Below are 19,603 nucleotides of genomic sequence, written 5' to 3' on the forward strand. Positions count from 1 at the left end.
TCTAGTCTTTACCATCCTGTACATGCAGGGAGAGATTTTCATTGTATTTTCTCCTTCTGCATAGTAAAAGTCATTTGAAGTGATGTGAAATGGGCAGCCAAAGTTTCATCTTCCCCCTCTGCCTTCTCACTTTGAGCCTCCACTTGTGGAGCTTCCTTGGCACATCACGAGTCTGCACAACAGGGAAGAGGACTTGGCCAGCCCCATCTGCTTCAGGCTTGTTGGCTTACCTTGCATGGAAAATCCAGGAATCAAATATCATCCACTGAGGCTGTTTCACCAACCCCAAACATCCAAATGTCAAGAAAAATGCTCCCAAATATAATAGGATGAAAGTCCCTAAAGTTAGAGTGTGGTAGATTGTCAGTGGATGTGCAATTGTTTCTTTGCCAACTCATGGTCAGACACTCCTGCCTGCCAAAGGGCAAAAATTTCCCAAAGAGATTTTCTTTTCCTTAGGCTTGCCTAGGGAAGTGGGGTGGTGAAGATGCTGCAAGACACCCCATGGTCCACACCATGGACGAGAGGAGGTCCCATACCATGTGCAGGGCTATCACCTATTGCAGCACTTGGGAGGGTGAGCCCAGATTCTTCTCAAAGGTTCAAGTTTTTCTCACTTTATGAAATTTTCCACCTCCTTCACAGACAGGGTTCTCTGGCTTTAGGCTGGTTTCCACGAGGCTGGATGGGAAAGTTTCACAGCAGCAGGATGTTTTATTGCTGCCTTTTGTATTTTGCCCAGACAGCATTCATCTGGCCATGTGCCCAGTGTCAACAAGTGTAGATTTTTCTTTGGTGTGTTGGGTGCTTTTATCTTCCTGAAAAGCCAGCTCCAAAGAACATGACTGGCAGGTAGCTGATATTGAAGCTAATATTTAAGGCAAGATTCACTGCCAAGGATAGATCTCTACCCAGAGAGGTCAGGATCTTGCCCTGCAGCAGAAGAGCATTTGTGGCTCCCTCAGCATGATCCTCTGGGAGTAGGTCCTGACACCTAGTCTGTTCTCTCTGGCTGTGTTCCTGAAGCAAGGAGGAGCTTTTAATCTAGATTTGGTGCTGTATCCAAGGACAGGAAACTCATCAGAGGTATTAGCATCTTGACTCCAGCCAGCTTTCTAGCTCCAGTGAAGTTACAGCCCCTTTTCCACATTAGTCTTGTGCCTGTCTCATGCCTTAACCTCTTACATTAGGCAAAAATAGGCTCTAGGTAGTTTTAGCACCTCTGCCTCTCCAACAGCTAAGCTAGAAAATAGTTGCTTTAAGCAACATAAATTTAGTTTCAGGCTGTAAATTACATATTTTTCATTGTATAGGTTGCTTTACACTGACAGTTTTTGTCCAGGTCTGCACAAAAGCATTAGTCTATAAAGATCTGGGCTTTTTAGGATTGGGTAACTAGGAAATTGAGGAAGGGAAGTTTACCATAAACATCCTTTCATTGCAGCTAAGATACCAAGCTCAGTTTTACTACAGTATAATGTTAACTATGATAACAAAACAATAAACCTTAGATTGAGCTAAGAGTTGTATTTAATATTTAGAGATCATGCATAACATTCAAATGGTACCATACCAAAATTTTGCTCTGAGGGACCCTTGTGCCATTGCACCCCAATGCTTGGTTTAAACTTCAGAACAAAGTGGGCAAAAGGAGCCAAACCAGGAATTTTGTATTAAGAAAGAGAGGGGAAGTTTTTCTCAGGGGCCAAGTAGCAGCCTCCTCAGCAGCAAGTGGCAGTGAGGGCTCAGCCTTTGCTGCACAAGTGTTTGTTACGAAAGAAGCAGGATCAGGAGTGTGTTCCAGTGCCTTAGCTAGTCATTTCACAGCAGAGGTTTTCAAAAATTATTGAACTACACTAGAGCATCTATTACCAAGACTGCCACTGAATTTAATCTAAATCCCCAGAAATCTATTGAGAAACTATTTCATTGTTACAGGAGCAGACAGGAGCACAGTCTTAAACTTGCAATTTTGCCATCAAAGGATTCAGACACCCAGCATGGGATATGGTAGCCTCCAGTCCTGCAAAAATATTTAGCAGTTTAATGCACTTTTCAACCCTATGAGGTTTTAGTGATTACCAAATGCAGAAGTTTTGGCAGGAGTTGATGCAAATTCTTCACCAAGTTCTGACCCTGCCACCCAAAGCACACTCAACCCTGCTCCACACTGAGGTAAAATGCTGTGTAAATACAAAGTGCTGATCAAGAGGTGAGGGTTGCAATGCCTGGGCTGTGGATGGGGAGGACATCTCTCAAAAGCAATAAACCCCACTGCTACTTGTCTTCCTTGCTTCCAGCAGCAGCATCCGCCTTCTCCAGAGCTTCTGTCCTGCTTCCCTTTATGCTTTGGGATTTTTCCTGTGTAAAATTGATCTGTGTTGATGCAAAAAGAAAAGAATTGGAAATCTGGCTGATTGTCATATGATACCAGTACCTGCAAGACAGGTGAGCACCAAAAATATCTTCATTTCAGGTAGCCTTTTGACTTCAAAGCACATTGCAGGTGACTGAATGGAGCTAAGAATGTTATGCTCTATGGTAAGATGTAGGACTTGACTTTAAAGACTTGGAAATATTTGGTTTGGGATTAACAGTGTAAATAAGACGAGCAAAAAGGTGAAACTCAGCACACAGATATCTAGAGGTACGAGTAAGAGAAAGTTAACCCTGGGCACACCACAATTTTGTCCTACAGATATGTTCATTGTGGGAGTGAGGGGGCTGCAGGGGGCTTGGGGCAGACCCAAGAAAGAACCTTACCCCTGCAAAGGATGACCCAATGCCCCTGTAAAATCCAGAGCCTGAAAGGGTGGACCATGCATGCAGCAGCAGAGGTGGTTGTCCATGCTTGTCTGCAGATTTTGTGAACCTTTGTTTGCCAGAGCCGTGAAATGGGATATTTAGGTCATGTCACGACTGCCTCTCAGACACAACACTCAGAAGCTTTTTTCCAATTCTTAGTTTTCCCTTTGTTTGCAAATCCTGCATGGGCGTAGAAGGTGATTATAAAGGCAGGAGTTACATAATGTTTGTCTTCCAAGGCCCAAAGTGAATTCACTTGAAAGATTCCAGTTAACTTCAACAGGCTTTGGACCAGTGCCTCAAGGAAAAGATGCAAACTTTGATTTGCAATCTCCTGTACCTCCAGTTGATTTAATTTGGAAAGCTAACTTGCAATTTAGCACTTAAAATATTTAAATTACTGTTTCTGAGGAATTTTAAACCTAAGCAGTATAAAAAATCGTTACTCATGGACTCTTCCACTGAATAAAGTTTTTAATTTGCATTTAAGTAATGCTTTTACCAGGCATAGTCTTCCTGTCTAGGTAGGACTTTAAATTCAGAAAACTGATAATTTATGTTTCCCTATCTAGTAGAGGACTAGAAAGCCTCCACTGATGTTCAAAAAGTCTGGCTTTACATTAGATTTGAAGACTGTGGCAGCTTTATTTATGGTATAGTTTGGGAGAGAATTGCCTATCTTTTCAAAATTTTCAGTCTTAAACTGTTCATCACTGGACTTAAAAATAAATTTTTGTCTTCCTATTTATGTCTTCCACTACAATGACTTTTTTTTTTTCTCTGTGAGACAACATGCAAAGTAAAAGTAAAGACAAAGCTACGTTTGGAAAATTTTTTCAGAGAAAAAAAGGTAGTACATTTTTTGGGATTTTAAAAAATTGCACTCATTTAAAGTTATTAAAGTATCATTGTTACAGACACAGTGAATGTTTTCTAACAAGAACTTTCTCTTAAATAAAAATGAAACCCACAATATCATAATAAACTGGGAGAGGATTACCTTCCAGAATATCCAACAGTTTTCAGCGGCTCAGTACTAACTATTGTCAGCTTGCTACTTACTTAACTATTTGAAATTAATCCTTTCAGAAGACAACTGATTTCTCATTGTATGTTGCAAAAAGTACATCCTTGAGAGAACTTTACAGACTATTTTCTATAAGTGGAATATCTGAACAAGACTTTTATTCTAAACCTTTCTAGTGAAGCCATTTCTCTTCTTTCACCTTGTCTTTCTGAAGGGTGTGAAAATGTTTTTTTCAGTCTTCGCACATCGACCCTACCTGGGTGTCTTACATGAAAGTCATTTTCCATGAGATAGCTGAGGCTGGAAGTGACTGCTGGTGGCCCCCAAGTCAAGCTTTTCTCAGTTCAGGGCTAATTCCAAAAGGAATTTAGGTCACTCAGGGCCATGTCCAGCTGTGTCTTGGGCTTCTCTGAAGAATTCATCTCCACGGATGAAGCTTTCCCTCTCTCAGGGCTGCACCACTCACCCAGTGGGTTTTTTTCCCCTCTTATGTCCAGCTAGCATCTGCCTTGCTGCAAATCTCAGCTGTTGCTTTCTGACCTTTCCCTGAGCACCTCGGAGATCCTGGCTGAATCTGGTCTATAACCAGACTTCAGGGAGTGAAGGACAGTGGCCATTCTTCTTTGCCTGCTGTCTGTACCAGCTCAGACAGGATCTCACCTCTGTGGTCAGTGATGCCAACACAGGTAGCTCTCTACCTCAGACACTCAAGGAAACTGCTGGTTCTTGTATGCACCAAAAGCTTCTAGGGCTCAAAATCCTGAGAGGCACCTTCTTTTTCCTGTCTCCAAGGGTATTTGGATGTCGAAATGTTGGTCTCTGTCACCCTTGCTGTCTCACCTACAGATGTTTGCAAAGTATGGGCTATTGACTCCTACACCTTAGTCCCCTTCTAAGTGTCCCTCAAGTGTGTTTAAAGAGGTAGTAGAAAGAATGGAGAATATGGCAAATTAATTACCAAAAAGCCTGAAGGTTTGAAGACTTTTTTGTATTTTCAATAGTATTTTAAAATAATTGCCATTTTCACTTTGAAAGAAGGCTGCCAAATTTTAAAGGGAATTTGGGTATGAAGTGTTGATCTATTACAGAAGGGAAGCTTATTTTGTCACATAAAAGAATGAAGAGGCATCTGCAATAGATGAAGTCTCCAGACATAGTGTGGTAAACCAGTAGACAGACTTTGTAAAATGAGGAGTAATTTATGGTCTCTTATTGGAGGGTCTTTATGAATAATTCCATCCTGGAAACAACTTAAACAGCACCAGCTATATTTTTAGAAACATTGGTAAAAAGTCAGGTCTTCTAAATTCAAATAACATTTTCAAAATATCACAAAACAAAAATGTGGTCATCAGAGTTGATCACCTTTAGAAGACAGAGGAAAATCATTTCAATTTACTTGACTTGTTTTCACTGTCATTTGGACTGGTAACATCCTCTAGAACTGAAATTTAAACTTTCTGCAGCAAATACTCCAGTTTTGGATGCAGTGAGGCAGAAAAGTTTATAGTTTAGACTGGGGAAAGCCTTTTACTACTATAGTGAGAGACACAGAAACATAACACCAAGGTTGATATGCAGGCATGAACTGCTCCACTTCTCATTGTCTCTACAGATTTTCCTCAATCACCCGAGAGCATTGGCTAAATCAAAGCTGTAAAAGCTGCAGTTAGTTTTTTTTATTAAAATATTCAAAATTGATGGATAACTTAAAAAGAAAAGAACCACAAAAACTGGTATAAATCCTGGGAGTACAGAAAACAGAGACTTGGAAAATCAGGTGAATTTTAGTTTTAAACCTAAACAGCTTCCCCAAACATCATCTCAGTGGCTGATGTAAATTCACATTCTGAATTTATAACAAATAATTTAAGATGAACTTGTTTTGCTCAAGCTGAAGTAAAGCATTCCTCTACCTGTGAACTAAGTAAAGCACCTGGTTGTATAATTAGGGAAACCAAGAATTCTCTTCAAACTTCATTTTCACTTCCTCCAATTACCTAAGAAGTTTCCATGTGCATGTTGCCATACTCTATAATACAAGGTAATAAAATCTAGCCCTAACTTTTCCAGCCAGGTTAGATCAGTCATCAAGAAACCAAGTCAGGCAAGAAACCAAGAGCACCTTTAGTCTCATGCTTGTGAATTTTTGTCTCTGTGTACAAAACAGACACATTTTCTAATGCACATTTCTAGTATTTTCTTTTTAAACCCTTCAGTAACAACAAACTGAAGCAACAATATTTGTGCAGCTTTGTGCTGTGGTTGCAGATAGCAATAAAAGGATTGCAATGAAGCCTTTGGGTATTTATCATCCCAGATTCAGAAAGCCTGTACCAGATGGGAAGAACGATACAAGTCCTTGCAGCAAGTGTCTCCAGTGTCAGCACTACCACTAATACACCTTTTTAAAATAAAAGGGAAGTGCTGAGCATCCCTGAAAATGTGCACTTTCTAATGAGCCTGTGAAGGGTTGCTTTTTTCTCTCCTCTGTAACCTGGCCACAAAGGGCTGGAAATGACATGAATATCCCCAGGCTGCTGGGGATGCCTTCAAGGACTGCACCTGTCAACAGGATTTAAAGATTTATGCACTAATAAAATACTGAATTAGAAGTCCTTTTAATGGCCCACTTGGATGGAAAATAGTTGCAGGTGAGTGACAGCAAAGGTTAGGTGTAGCTGAATGTCTTTTCCTAAAATCCATTTCCTTCTGCATTGAAGACAGGGCACTTACTGCAGTATTTTTGTTGCCCCAGAAGGAACCCTAGATTAGACTGCATCTGAAGGAATAATTGGACAAGAACTAAAAAAACTTATTATTTACCAAAAGGCCTCCAACCCAAACCACAACAGAGACAAAGCATTCCACAAGACCAGTCTGAAAGGAAATTCTTGTGCATCATTTAAAAAGCCATTTATTCTTCAGAATATAGGACCCTCTAATGGAATAAGTGTTTCACCTCCATCATCCCTCCATCACTCTCATATAATTTTTGGCATGTTAAAATATTGCCTTCCTTCATGAAGACTTATGATCATTCTTCAGAATTATGAGAGAGAAAATACAACAGGACAGTCGGAGGGGATAGCTAATTATAGGGTATCTTTGTTTGTACTGAAAAGACTCTGCTAAGAAAGTGAAAGAATAAGAACTTTAAATATTGACCTTGCCATCAGCTTCTAAATGTATTTTTTTTGGCAGGAGTATTTTTGAATTCCTCTCAAATGACATTTTGATAATATTTAAATTTTATTTTTACATACTCTTTGAAAACAAACCAGTTTCTTGAATCTTTTTGTTCTGCAAATTTAGCAATCCTATGAGGTCTTCTGCATTAACAAAACCAATATTTTAGCACTGAGACATCCAAAACTTCCTGTAAATTAATTATCACATAGTACAGCTTCAGAGAACAGCAATTACAACATTTGCAAAGTTACCTTAAAGGTTTTCCCAAAGTACTACTTGGTGTGCTCCAGTCTTTTTCTCTCAAAGCTCAAGAAGAATAGAGAGATAGGAGGCTGGGCATGAAGAAGTACAAGAATCCCAGACTGCAGTACAGGAGCAATTTTTTTTTTTTTTTTTTAATTTGACCTCAGTTTATCTTGTAAGACCATGCTTTGGTAAAGATTTAACCTTTTACAGTTAGAATTCTGGGAGACTGCAAAGAGAATTTACATTAAGAGTGTTAAATCTGCAAGTGGTGAGCAGGCAAAATGGAATTCGTTTTTATATCTATTTTTTAAATAACAATGAATTTGTCATTGTTAGAAAATTTTTGTTTGAGTTGTTGGATGAAAGAGAGCATGACTGTAGGAACTGATGTATTTCTCCCTCATTTTTTGAGACATAATGGAAGTTCAAGGGCAATGTAAACTCAAGCACGGCAGGATGTGCTCAATATCAGCCTTTGAGATTGTAAATTTTGAAGTCAATTAAAAAAGAAAAACAAATATCTTTTACATAAGCATTTCAAAAACATGGAGGATTTGTGTTGCTTTTTAAAAAATAAATAATCTGTTCTAAAGACACTGTTTTTGTTCAGTCAATAATAAATCAAAGGAACAGCGGCTAAAGCATTTTTGTATAGCCTGAAGTCAGATGCAACAGTTACTCTGTACCTTCAAGAAAGCCAGGAAGCCAAATGCCAGTGGATTTTTTTCCATTTCCACAAGAAAACTCCATCCTTTATCAGTGAACAGGAACGCAGTTCTGACCATGACTGTAAAATGAATGCCGCAGGAAGAGCCAGAGATCAAGATAAATAATTACAACCCTGTTACAGGCTTTACAAACAAAGCCCACTATGACAAAACTCTACAGACCTTTCAGCAGTGAGTGTTTTGGTTCCCAGCAGATGGACGTGATGTACCATGGAAAGATGTTGCCTGCCATAGCAAGCTGTGACCTGAATCCTGTGCTGTGTTCCACTTCAGGAAAAGACACAAGTGTAGATGAAGTGCATCACAGTAAATCAGTCCAAAGTAAACAAACTAAGAAAAAAAACCATTTACTGCACTAGAAACCTGTGATCACCAAGAGCAATGGTTTTATGTGATTGACATGGGTGTTAACTAACCCCCAAATCATTGCTTTTCCAGGTGATTTCACTCCCAGATATTGCTTGCTCAGACTGACTGGCATAGAAAACTACTCACAAGATTTTGCAAAATGAAAACTTTAGCAGATAATCTTTCCTCTGAAGAGCTTTGCTAAGTTTTTTAAGCATCTGCCAAATGCGTCTCCTAAATGCCTTACTCTGTATTCCCAAAGCTGGTTGTACTTTAACTGTCAACTTCCTACAATCAATACCTACAGAGCAAGTGTTACAGAGATGAGGGTTTATTTGAAAACTTTCCTATCTGGACTATGCATTAACATCGTCCCTCAGTTCATATCAAAATGAGTGCTTCGAAATGAAGTCTGGAAGATGAATCCTTACTTGCTTTTGCATAAAAACCATGTCTCTGTTTCAGACCTCTTGCTGACTTGCTGTGCCTATTGGTAAATCTTGCTTCTACGTATACTGAATTATTTAGCAATATTATTCTCTAACATCTGTCTTGCAAGAGGAAGACCATGAGCCATATATAAAAAATATTTTTGATTGTAGGTGTTGGCTGCTACTTAAATCTGGAGAAAAATGGCTCTCAGAAATTACTTTATTTTGTTTTGCAGAGCAGCCAGCAGTACATTCTTTGCAGTATAGATAAGAGACTGTTTAGTAGGAGGTTCCTTAACAGCTCTGTCTCACCCCCAAAAACCCCAAAATCAACAAGCAACTAGGTTTAAGTATACAACTGAAAGAATTAATGAGAACTACTGTAAAATATTCTAATTCTGCATAAATGTAGCAATCAAATGTGCTTTCAAGTATTCCCATTACCATTTGATCATGGAATTTTTTGGAAAATGGCTCCAGAAGATAGATGTCTGTCCATTAGCCAAAAATATAAATGTGGTAACAGTTGTCTAAGGAGTTGTAGGCCAAGTCCAGATAGAAAGCTGAGAGATTGAGCAGTCTTGGAACCAAACAAGGCAGAGATGTATGTGACTGTAACATGGCCTCATACATCCCTTATCTTCTACTTTGTCAAATCACCAAATTACATCATATCATTTTAGAAGCAGAATTGGTTTTAAAACTTAAGCACAGAGCACAGGAATATTCAAGGAGAATAATGGAGCCTCCAAGCATGACACACAAAACCTTCTCATGGCATGACTGCTGGTTATGACAGCTGTCCTTTTTTAGGCTATGTTGGCCACTCCAGATGTTCATCTTCAACATTATGCCCCAAAGTCCCTATGGGAACATCTGTTATCTTCACTACAGAGAGATGATAAACAGTACTGAGGTCCTGGACATAGACTGTAAAAGCATGGACTGGTACAGCTGTTGTGCAGAGATCATGGGATGTAGTAATAGATCCCTTCTTTTGGTGGAGGCTGGTGGTATTTGATAGTGGGTAGGAAAAACTGACACAGGCAATGTTGGGAGCCAGTTTCCAGCCTTGGGTAAAGATCCTACTGCAACAGTCTCAAAACAGGGCAGGCAAAACACATCCCAGAGAGCCTCCGCTGACTCATAGGTGTTAGTGGTGTCAAACTTAACTGGGATCATAGAACAGTTGCAGACATGTGGTGAATCATTCTTCCAGTTTTATTCTAGGCAAAACTTCCCAGTCCCCCAGCCATATTATTAAAGCATAAAATATTTTCAAAAGCTACTTCAAACCAACTTTAGGACAACAAAATATTTCCCCCCTGCACCCTTTTCTTCCCTGTTACTTAGAGAAGCTTGTCTCATTCTATCGTTCTGTTCGTTGCCTCTTTATTTGTTTCCATCCATTACAGGAAAGGGCTTCACCTTCGGATTCCTATTGAGAAATGTAGCATATCCAAGCAAGACATTAAAACTCTCCCTCAGAGGTCCATTTATTTCTTTTTTTAAATTCCATTTGCATTGGTTAGGAGAAGGGGATTATTTTAACTGAAATTGCGACAAAGGATTTATTGTCTGATAGTGTTACCACTATTCAAATAATTACTAGCATGCTATCTGCAGATGGTTTTATGTGCTAATATAAAAAGATGGGTTTGTAGTTCTTCTATTATCTAGAACATGATTTTTTAAAAGTCTGGAGATTTTACCAACAAAATTAAGAAAAAATATTTACGCAGCTGAATTCCTTTTGAGCTCAGAATGACTTTAGGAAAATAAATGCAATTTGGGACCTCAGAGACCTGGCTGACTCAGACACTTTTTTGGCTTCCCAAATCTACAGTGGCAGATTATGTGAACAATTGTTGGTTTAGCATCCCATTTGTAAACCAGACATTACTCTTTGCGAATATTTTTTTATTATTATAAGAAAAGAAAAGAAAAGAAAAGAAAAGAAAAGAAAAGAAAAGAAAAGAAAAGAAAAGAAAAGAAAAGAAAAGAAAAGAAAAGAAAAAGAGAACATAAGCCTTTCCTACATAAGGAGCTCCCCAAAGGAACTGCATTGCAGCAAGTTCAAAAAGTTACATGAAATAGAAATGTGCCAGATGTGCCTGGAAGACTGATCAGCACTTCTGATCATCACTTTTCCAGTTTTTGTTATTCTGAAACTCAGAATAATGACTGTCACATTTCAGGCTGATGAAACAATTTTCATCATGTTTGGAGAATAAAGTCAACAGAAATTGTCATATAATACATGAAAATGTTCTCAAGTTCCAAACATTGAGACAGGGCAGTCAAGAGATTATTACCATTAGCAGCAATGTAAACTGGCATAAATGCCCAAGGAAAATTATTCACATCACCTCAAACTTCTTCTTACAGAAGCCTGTGAAATTAGGTTTCTTTCCATTAACAGTTTTAAATACACCAAACTCAGTGCTGACACTACAGTGAACATAATTTTCTGGTTTCACTGTTCTGAAAAAATTGGGGGAAAAAGAGGCCACCACATTAAGGTCTAAGAGATAGAGTGCATTATGGAGCTGAAAGACAGACTTATCAGCCTCATTCTGTTAATCATCGAAGAGATGGAAAATTTCAACATTCAAATATAGAAGGTGCTATTCATTAAAGAAACTTGTTTAGTTTAGACAACAAAAAGCTTGCTTGATTTTGCTAGTGCAAGAAGTGAATTGGTTTTTTCCATCATTATCAACTTCTTTAAACTGAAAATTAAATACTGCCTCAAACAGACTTCTGAATTTCTTCCCACACAGGCTTACTAAACATCCAGATGTTAACCACCTCAATGGTCGATATTTGACCTCCTTCTCTTAATGGTTTCACACTTGATATTTCCCATCTTATGTACCATCTGGTTGCAATGAAAGCATTCCAGGGACTGACATCTTGTCAGTCCAGAAATCTTATTTAAAAACCTGCTTATGCAGCTCTGTAAATGTGTTAGATATTTAGTATCTTGACCACTTCAGCAAAACCTTCCCCTGTGGGATGCAATTTGCTGATTTTGCTGACACTGAAGCTAATATCATTCAGGAAATTTCTTACATCTCTATTGTAGCAGCCTGCTCTGGTATAACGGGTGAGGAAGACCATGAGGCTATATAATTCTGTGATTAACCCAATCCTTCCTTGTTGCAGTATCTTTGTGCAACTTTAGATATCACTCAGATTGGATTCTGTCTTTTTGGGACTTTTTATAGTCATTATGGAGGTCAAACTTCAAAGATACTTCTTGTAAAACCTTGATGAGTAAATACTCATAATAAATTTTCAACAAAGGCACAATTCCAGTCCTCAGAAAAATATCTCAAGTAAAGAACATCTTGTGTAAAACCATCAAAATAGAATAAAAGGATAGTGGGTATATGTAGCATCAGAGTTTTTTTAACCAAAAGTTATTGATGTTTTATTTTTCACATCAGCTCCCCACAGTTTTTGACATTGTTTTTTGTCCCAAGTCATTATCAAAAACTGTTTGAGAGAAAGAACTTGTGCTGTGTTAAATCACTGTGCACATTTGCTCTTTTGGGGCACTTTTTCACTACATGGCACATGGAATTTTTCGCATAAACATGGCCCAAAAGATGTTTTTCTGCTGCTTGTGAAAATGCCCCCTCCCCTTTGTCCTTTCACAACATGAGAGCGCCCCATCTAACAAAACCTTTGGGAACAGTAGCTCACAGAGAGTTGCTGTGAGCAGCTATAGCTTTGATTACGTGGGTCAGTGGACCACAGGATCTTGATCCTGAACTATTTTCCCTGTAACCCTCAAAGTCATGCCATTTTTATGAGAAACCTGAATGGTCCCTGAGAGGAACTTAGGCATACTGAACATACCCAAAGTGGTGGCAATTCTTGGTGGCAGCCCCTGAAGTTATTTAAGAAGCGTATTTCTGTGCAGTTCACAGCCCCTTTTTTGCATATGTACCTCAATTTCCATGTACTCTGCAATATAAACCAATCCAAACTAAACTCATCTCTCTTTTTCACTCTTTCTATCTTAAGGTGAAATACTGCAAGCTAAGACTTGTGAGATTAATGCTGTCCTGGTGATGTTGCAATGATGAGGAGTGACTAAACCAGACAATAAAACTTTTTATTTCCAAGCATTCAACCATGTTGTCAATTGCTCTCAACTGGTGTCATACAGCCCCATGTCTCCAGAGTATAACTGCCCAGAATTTCCAGGCAGCCATGAAAAAGAGTTGTGAAGCTGTAGTTTCTTTGAAGTGGCATGAGCTCATTTTTAAAATAGCTTTGAGCCATCACCCATATTTCCAACTGTTGTTTTACCAGGTCAGTGATTTCCACCTCAGGGGGCTGTCTAACTCATCTCTGCTGTCCCATGACTGGGTCAGCTCTAGCTGCATCATTCCTGATCAACATTTAACCAGACTGCTCCTAGCGGTCTCCAAAATACTTTTCCTCTGGTCATTTACCTCATTCTTTGCTTCCCATGCTCCTAGGAGTGTCCTAGCTGATGTTCAACCCACAGACATTTTTCTTACCCTATGGGTATGAAATATGATTGTACTCTTCACCTTACCAGCAGTTTTTCTTGGTTTGGAAACCTGAGATGTCCCTGATTAGCCATTCCTTCTTCAGGAAAAACACAAATAAATCCAATCGTTCTTCCAAGACTGTATTTTCCAGGCTCATGCTCTTTGTCATTTCTCTGTACTTTTTCTAAGTAGTTATGTTCTTCTTAATGTGCAAGCCCCCCAGCTAGACACAGCTGGGTTGTCTAGACCAGCTGTGGTTGTACTGTAGCACAATGTTTGGGCTTTTCCATCTTATCTTATTGGCCATCCTCTATGAAGCCCAGTTTTTGCTTTTCTTGTAGCTCTGCAATTCTTTTGACTCATATTCAGCTTGCAGGCCCTTTCCTACTGGTGTGCTGCCTAGTTTCCACTCAGTATCTGCACACCCCACGCTTGTCCCCTTTGAAAAATGTTTTGTTTCATTTTGTTTCCATGATGTGTTTCCAATATGGCAAGATTTCTTTGAGGTCTAACCTTGCACTTCTCCCCAGCTTGGTGTCATTTGCACATTTATTTCCTTATTATATCCTTGTGCTATTACCTTACTCTATCCTTGGGCCAGACCTGGAAATACTGCATTGTATCAGACTCAGATTAAATCCCTGTGAAACTCTCGCTGCATCCCTTTGACTTCACAGCTTATGTGGTTTTCTAGAAGCTTTGCCTTGCCCCAGAATCTTCCATTTGTCTTGACCATGCTTCTCTAACTTATGAGTGTTATGTTCAAGATGCATGACACCTACTGCTTTTGCTTTGCCCACAAAATCTACAACTGTGGGAAATTAAATTGGCTTGACAGACAACTAATAGCAGAGAAAGGTAATTAAATGCTATGGTGAACATCAATCAGTTAGATCTTCTGTAGAAGGACCATCTTGACTGATATTTCATATTGGAAATAAATTAAATTTCAAAAAATACACCCTGACAATATACTTATTGTCATAAGTAGCATATCACCAATTTTCAGCCCAGCAGCTGCAGACCACCCTCGGGGGGAAGGTCCACCAGCCATGAAAGAGATTTGCTTGAACACTCACACCAGGTGTGAAATATGGGGAGGGTGTTGTAGCCCTTCTTAAATTGGGGCAGGGCTGGCAGTGTGGGAGACAAGGGTAAGTGCTCTGGCAGTCACATTTTTAACATTTGTGGATTTTATATGTGTGTATGAGCCAAACTGAAACCTCATGACATGTCTTAGACACTGGTAGCTGTTGTGGCAAAAGCCGGTCACGAAATCCCAAACCCCAAAATCCAAGACTTTGTTTACCCAATAGCAGATGGATGTAACACATCTGCTTTTGAAAGGTTTTGTTGCTGGGATTTTTTGTAAAAAACAGAAGATCCCAGAAATATGACACTCTCATCAAACATTTGGTTATAAATGATGCTTAATTAGGCAAAGAAAATATTCCCAGGGCTTCACTAACCACAAGTCAAATTTAAAAAATGGAGCAGCTGCATTCCTTGTTTTGGGGGACTACTCCACATTTGAAGCTACAAGTGTTTCCTCACACTCACATTACATGAATCCATTATAATCATCTACAAAATAAAGGGAAATAGATTTGTTTTTCTCTGTATGAATAAGCAGCTTTCTTAAATTCACCTTTCCTACAAATCAAGAGAGCACTAGGATTTCTTGGACCACAAAGGTCAGGTCCTTGTATTACTACACTTCCCTTTCACAAGCACAGGGTTGCTCCATCTTAAAAATAATAATGTTGTTTTGCCTCCCACTGCTCCTATGAATAGGGTGTTGCAAGATCCCCTTACTCTAACAGTTAGACAGCTCCTACTTTCCAGCTTGAATTTATTCATGCCTAGTTTATAATCTTTTGCTGTACTTTATCAAGGAGCACAAGCTCAGTTGTGGGGGTCCATGTTAGTTGCATCTGGTGGTGCATGCCTCTCTTCCCCTGTTTCCACTTCAGCCCTACCAGGAATGGATATTCAGTGAAGAAAATCAGTGGGGAAAGCCACAAGGGTTATGCTGGAATCTTGCAAGTACTGAATGTAACATTAACTGGGCAATGTCTGAGTCAGTGAAGCAAAGCATTCACCCTAGGATTGATTATCTTTCCCATCACTGTCAGCCACTTCAGCTCTCTCACAGAAATTCATTCAGCATGGTTAAAATTTCTGGGAAGGGAAGATTTTCTCTGTTGTCTGTCCAAGTCCACAGCTCTTAGAGTGGAAAACAAGGACGAGTCACTTTTAGCAGATGGCTAATGGAACTTGTCTTTATCCTTGAAATCTTTTCTTCTCATACACAGGGTTCACATGTGCTGTGCTACTGTCATGATCATGGTGTGTTAGCACTGCCCAGGAGACATTCCAATCTCAAATATAATTCTTTCGGTCCACAGGGAGACTCCATAGGTCTCCACTAGCCTTCCTTGAGATGTCCTTCACCAGGGCATTGAGCAGTAACAATGATGTGAGACATGGGGAAGGCATGACCCAAAAATAGCGGAAGTCTGTGAATGTTTGTGCTCTAAAGCTGCCTGAGCATTCAGCTGTACAGCACTGCTCAGCCAGGCTCCTCAGGCCAAAGTAACCTGGCAGGGTGATCTGGGGTGGGACCTGAGTGTAGCCTCCTGGGGTGGAGGAGGAGGAGATGGGTACCAAGAAGAGGGCATCGTCCTGAAGGCTTTCAAGCCTCAAAAGGACACAGGCTGGTGCAATGTGGTCTGAACTCAGCTCTGACCCTTCTTTGAGCAGAGACCTCCTGAGATCCCTCCCTGCCTGAGGGACTCTGAGAGTCTGCACACACAGAAGACACAGATGGGTCATCTAATCCATGATCAGCTCATGGCTAACATCCTTCATGTAAATAAATTCCCAAGTGTCAGCCACTAACAAGCTCTACAATTGAGAGGTGGAAATGAAGAAAGATAACTATTCCAACACTACAAATACAGAAAACAAGATGAAACAGTCTTGGTTACTTCAAAGTAGATACTGGGTATTGGAAAACTGAATCATGCTGAAGAGCTGTGTAAAATAAGTTGGCCTGTGCCTTCAGTTACAGAGACTTCATTGCCTCACGCTGAGATTCTGGCAAGCGTATTTCCTGGATATCATCTATTGGAAAATGGTTGATTCGTCTTTGACACAGCATCGGATCATCTTTGGAATTTAAGTTTCCTTATGTTTGGCAAGCAATTTGAATTATTAAGAAATGGCAATATCAGAATACAAGTGTTGAATAATAAATTCTATGACTACATTGTCCAAGTGACAGACCTGTGCAGTATCACCTGTTTTAATGCTGTCTATTTTTAAGCCTAGAAAAGCATTTTATTTCTGCGTAATACTATTATTTTCTGTCAAATTTCCCAGCAGAATATTTCTAGATTCCACAACTTCTCCAGAAAGGACTTTGCACCTATAATGTTACAGGTAGGAGAATTTCTAAAACCAGTGTTGCCATTGCTGACCTCACTTGTTATATGATCATTTCAGAAGCTGATAATTCTTTAACTGTCTTGACATGATGGCATTTAAAATAAATTTATCCAGAATTATTCCTTCATTGTACTGAGCCTTACAGTCAAAAATCAAAACCTCAGAGTGCACATTGTTTGGCCTTTGCTTAGATAATAAAAAGGCAAAGCATGTTGCTGCAGCACAATACATTTGCCACATTCCTTCAGTTTGTTCCATAACTCTCGTGCTAATGCCTGTTCCAAGCAGAATGGGTTCTGTATTGATTTCATGCAATTCACTTGAGTAAATTCACAAGGCATAAATGTTTAATGTGACTAGACTATTTCTCCCAAACAAAACTTAAGTTAAAAAGTACAAAAGAACCAGAAAATGTGTACCCTTCCCAAATTAAACATCATACCATTGCATGTCTTGGCTGTCTCCAATAAAGGCCGTAGACTATAATATTACAGTACTTTTAAACCTTTCACATTCCTGTGAATGCATGTAGATTGCATGTCTATTTCTGACGGGCACAACTCAATTTGTTGCATAGACTATATTGAAATATTCAGCACAAAGGTCAAGTTTTGAAGGAAATTTTCTTTATATTTCAGTTTTCTTTCTGTTTTCATTTGGCAGGTCTCAGTTCCTGCTCTTCCATTTTCAAATGCCCTAAACACCTCGAGGCTGTAACAAGCTGAGACTCAGCCTTCACACATCATTGTTGTGCTGGTGGAGAAAGGATTGAGCATGAAAACCAAAGTCAGGGTACAGCTGGTGGCATCATAGGTCTTTTGCAAGCCTTGCTGAAGCTTTTTGAATATTCAGTCTGGGAAAACGTCAATGCTAAAAAAGGTATTATCCTGTGAAAAGCAATGGTTTTGTTGCAGTTTACTTCACCAGCCCTTAGTCCTTAAACTCACTTTGTTGCCATTCTGTTGCAAATCAGACTTCTTCAACCATTACTCCGTCAAAAACCTGCAAGAAGTATCCCTATTCCTCTTACTGCGACAAAACACTTTATTCCCTCATTCTCAATTTCATCAGCCACTGCTGAACTTTACCCCAGGCATTTTCCAGGGTTAGTCCCATGCCCCATTCCTGGTCCAGCACTTGAAGACCTCTCAAAATGTCTGAATTGCTTCCCACAAGCAACATGCTGGCTTCATTGGATGCTGGAGTGGACGCCTCTGTCTCACAGCAAACTTCTGATGTCTCAGCCATGCAGGGCCACCAGTGCAGAGAGAGCATGGAGCCACTCAAGCATAAAGGGTGAGTCCTGGGAGAACTTGGTTCTGCCACAGCTGTGTGTTCCGCTCAGTCAACTTCTCTGATGTACACATACCAAGGTGGCTGAGCAAACTTATGGTGCTAATACCAACATATCTTTCTGGAGCTTAGTTGAGGAAGCCACCTATTGACCCTGGTTGTGTCTTCTTGGGGTGCACTGCTCAGTTCTGATCTCTAGCAAGCCAATAGTCATGGACTCTTTGCCCAATTGGACTTGCCACGTGGCTGCTGCCATAATACTCTGTCTTTTCACTACAGCTGGATTCATATTTTGAAAACTCTGGTTTCCATTCTTCAGGAATTTATTACACAATCATATTAATGGTACTTCTTATTTATCTATAAAAGTCGTATCTGTGAATTTTAGAAGTGGAAGTGGAAGTGGAGTGCATTTTCCCACTGGGGAAATGCCCACTAGGGTTTACTTATATACCCAAAGTAGCCTCAGAGATTTTTTGAGAACTTTACTTGTAAAGTTCAGTCATTAATAACTGACAGGCTATATGTTCTAGTAGAAATATCATCATTTTACATTTTTTCAAGTAAAACCAGATTCCATGTAAAAATCATACCTTGTCAGTTATTCAGACAATCTGATTTATAGGCATCGCTGTGTTTGCTGCTAGTCACTGATTGCACGCTGGTACTTCTCTGTGTGTTCGTAACACTGTCTCACTTCATGGCAATAAAATCTTGTGTGTAGCACTTCTACTGGTCTTTCCCTCATGTTTTGGATAGAAGTTGGTTATAGCTAGTCACTCAAAGCCACATCCTCTACTTCATAGAAATGTGTTTAAATAAATTAGCCATTAATTTTGACAGTAAAGCGCATTACCTTTCTTTTTTCTGCATCCACATATCAGTTTGATGAAAAATATAGAAAATAGAAACAGAAATGGTACCATTTTGTCATCATCTTTTTATGTTGGGTAAAAACTTTCACAGGTGATATAGTGTATTGAAAGATTTAAGTGGGTTGATCCTGTCTCAGGATGAGATTTTATGTACAGTACTTCTTGCCAGACAATATAACTGTGCATATATATAGTATAAAAGTATACAGAATACCAGACTGTACTCAATTTATGGAAATATTATTTTTTCCCACCTCTTTTTCCAACAAGGTACAGTATCCCTCTGTACACAACAAGAATTTCCATCAAGCTCTATTCCCAGTAGTCTGGAACTCATTCTTGTCATGTGCTGCTGAAGAAGAAATAATCATGTATTTAGTTTGTCTGGGAAGGCAAAGGCTACTAACCACAGGGCCTGGAAGAGATGGGATGTTTTGGAATTTCTAGAAAAGGACAGTGGTTTGATTTGCATAGTTTTGCTGCTGACTGGTGGCACGGAATTCGGACAGCATCTGTTTCATTGCATCACCATTACTGGACATCACGTGATATGATAAGGCTGACCCACCCTGGAATGACTAATCGAGTGGGATGCTTTAAAAGGTTTTTTTTCTTTTTTACAACCCTCAATTACAGAAACCACATTTTCCAGGGTGAAAAACAGTAACTTTTAAGC

This window comes from Sylvia atricapilla, chromosome 1 (assembly GCF_009819655.1).
Source record: "Sylvia atricapilla isolate bSylAtr1 chromosome 1, bSylAtr1.pri, whole genome shotgun sequence".
Lineage (NCBI taxonomy): Eukaryota > Metazoa > Chordata > Aves > Passeriformes > Sylviidae > Sylvia > Sylvia atricapilla.